At 41.1% G+C, this 2,796-nt stretch overlaps 1 long non-coding RNA gene across 1 annotated transcript; it reads right to left on the bottom strand.

The window, feature by feature from the left end:
* Positions 1–275: 275 nt before the first annotated feature.
* Positions 276–1,330, bottom strand: LOC116195003. The gene is made up of 2 exons (XR_004154561.1): positions 1,041–1,330; positions 276–880 (listed from the first exon to the last, which is right to left on the bottom strand). It is a non-coding gene; the product is annotated as an uncharacterized LOC116195003 (long non-coding RNA).
* Positions 1,331–2,796: the final 1,466 nt, after the last annotated feature.

Raw genomic sequence — 2,796 nt, forward strand, 5'->3', positions numbered from 1 at the left:
GTAGGTGCTGTTTCAGCTGACTTTGTGAACCACCCGGTGTGGGTGACGAATTTAGTATTTGGGTAATCCAAGAGAGTGTTTCTCTTGAGTTTGGTGATCCAAGGGTTTACCCTTGATGAAAGACATTGTATAACCTTCATTCATAGTGGATCGTTGATTCGTAGTTGGTCCCGTGGTTTTTCCCCACATCGGGGTTTTCCACGTAAAATTCTTGGTGTTCTTTTACTTTACTGCTTGTTGGTTGATTTGATTAGTTCATATCTCGATTACACTAGTAGGGGAGGAAGATTAATCGCTGCGTTATTATTTGGTTGAATACATCCCTTCCCAACACACCCAAAGGATAGCCAAGAGATTTCCAAGCAAGCTAGTCCGCACAAGAGTTGCCTTCCCAAAACACATGCTTCACCTCCCTAGTATCCAGTCCCGATCAAGACAAGCTTGTATGTTAGAAACAAGGCCGCAGAGTGTAGCAGCAAAACAACCTCTCTCCATAACCACATCACGCACAACCCGTGAATCGATCTCGAGTTGAGCACCACATTCCTAAAGCCGAGAGACCAAGCCAATTCCAAATCCGAAAATACACCCCATATATAGCTTAGCCACAATCAAAGAGCAAACACAATGTTGTGCACAAAATCGCTAATCAAATTCGCTCGATCGTCTCTGATAATACCTCCCGCGCCAGCCGGCCTAGGATTGCAGGCTCCATCAAGTGTTTTCGTTCGACCCATCCAATTCTGGTCTGGACCAAAAGACAAGTTTCCATTCCTGAGATGGAGCCGAAGTAGTTTAATCCATCCCAACTGGTTTGGAACGATCTAAGAATAATTCGAGACGCATCAAGGTATCGCTCAAAGTTATCCCAAGAAATCTCCTTGTTTTCCATGAAGAAAAGAACCAACAAGCGGTGTCAAATATGATGGACCAATTAGGCCGAAGCATCGATCGTTAGGAAACTCAGTTTCAGATTTGCAGGCAACCAACCATGAAGGGGCTCAAAGAAAAAGTGAGAAAGGGCCGAAGAATTAACTAACCTCTCCCAAACTCTTTTGCATAATAGCAATCCCTAAGAACATGCAATGTGTTCTCAGGGGCTTGGCGGCAGACGCTGCAGAGTGATGAAGATCCAAGATTATGACGAAGACGTGGGAAATTTGTCAGTCCGCGATCTCTTATACTATCTAAGGGAGGACAAGATGTACTCAACCACCTGTGCCAAAAGAGGTAGCATGATTGATCCCACCCTACCGCGAAAACCCTTTGGAGGCCACCTCTCACGTGTACTATCGTGCATGGTACGTATCCGATCCCAAGGGAGGATGGGGCCCAAGATTAAACCTGAGTCATAAAAAGAAAGCTATAGCGAGCATTTCCTCTCCTAATTTGTATCATTTGGCAGCACTTTCGAACCATCCCATCACTAACTATTAGCTCAGAAGTCTACAAATTACACAACCCAAAAGGACAATCTGTCACATGCTCCACTTCAGAGCAAACAGATAGGAGATTAGAGATTTGCTTGGCAAAACGATGTGCCAAAACAATGTGCCAAAAAAACAATGACTAGGGGTTCTTTTGGGGGTGGGGTTGGCAAAACGACAACCTCTCATAGAGGAGATTAAAGATTTGCTTTGTGCAGTCATCCTTTGCTAAAGAACTGTCAGATCAGCCTCAACGTTAGAGTTCGACCACGGCATGGACGGTGAGTCGACTGTGGGACTATTTTGATTGACAGAATGGTCTTTGGAGGATGAAATTTTTGGTAAAATTCTTTGGAGGATTAAAATTTTTTGTTTTTGAATCTTTTGAGAACCAAATTGATAGTTTTCTGGAATATATATCATGGACTTGTTGATGTCAGTTAGTTTATGGCATTGAATTAGCATTTCAATTATGTTTTTGTAGTTCCACGCTTTCCGGATTTTTTTTATCAGATTAAAAATTTTACAGTTTTACCACTTTGGTCCTATCATCACTAGATGGATTTTGATTTTGATTTTAATAATTTCTTAAAATAAAAAATTACTTTTGAAAAATGAAAAAAAGGCTATTGACTTGACTGAAGGGAATGGTCTGATGGAGAGGGACCTTTGCAGTTACCGGCGCCCTCTAAGGATGACAACGGCCTTGATCCTCACCTCCGAAGTCGCTGGCATCCTCAAAGAGCACTAGTGAGCTCGGAGCTGCAATAGGGGTCATAGGATGCCCTGAGCGGCCGAGTTCTCTACTCTGAAATCTCGATTGTTGTGGGGATTGGGGGACATCCTCCGGGATGCCAGTGACTCGGAGATTTGGTTGGGACCGCCAGTCGACAAGCCTAACCATTCCTTCCCTCCCTTTCGACCCTTCCCTTCCCGTCCAATTTTTATTTTTTCTTGGTTCTTTAGTCTTCAAAAATTTTATTCTTATTTTACAATTATTTAATTCAATTTTTTGTGACACGTGACTTTTTCTTATTGGCTTCGATATCTACGTTAGCATCCGTTAAAGAAAAAAAGTGATAGTAGGACCCAGGTAAAAAAAAATAAAAATAGAACGTCTATATAAGAATGACAAAAAACGATTTAGGACGTGGCATAAAGGCGAAGGTTGATAATAAAAAAGATCTTCTCTTTTAAGATATAAACTGTAAACATATGATCAAAGAGGATATACTATAATGATACATACTTTTATGTGACGTTATAAATTCGATACAGATTCGATATTTTGTGAAATTGTACGTGTCGCTATATTAATTTTTAGGATTTCTATTCCTTTATTTTAATCCGGAAAAAAAAAAAGAAACCG

This window comes from Punica granatum, chromosome 2, assembly GCF_007655135.1.
Source record: "Punica granatum isolate Tunisia-2019 chromosome 2, ASM765513v2, whole genome shotgun sequence".
In the NCBI taxonomy this organism is placed as follows: domain Eukaryota; kingdom Viridiplantae; phylum Streptophyta; class Magnoliopsida; order Myrtales; family Lythraceae; genus Punica; species Punica granatum.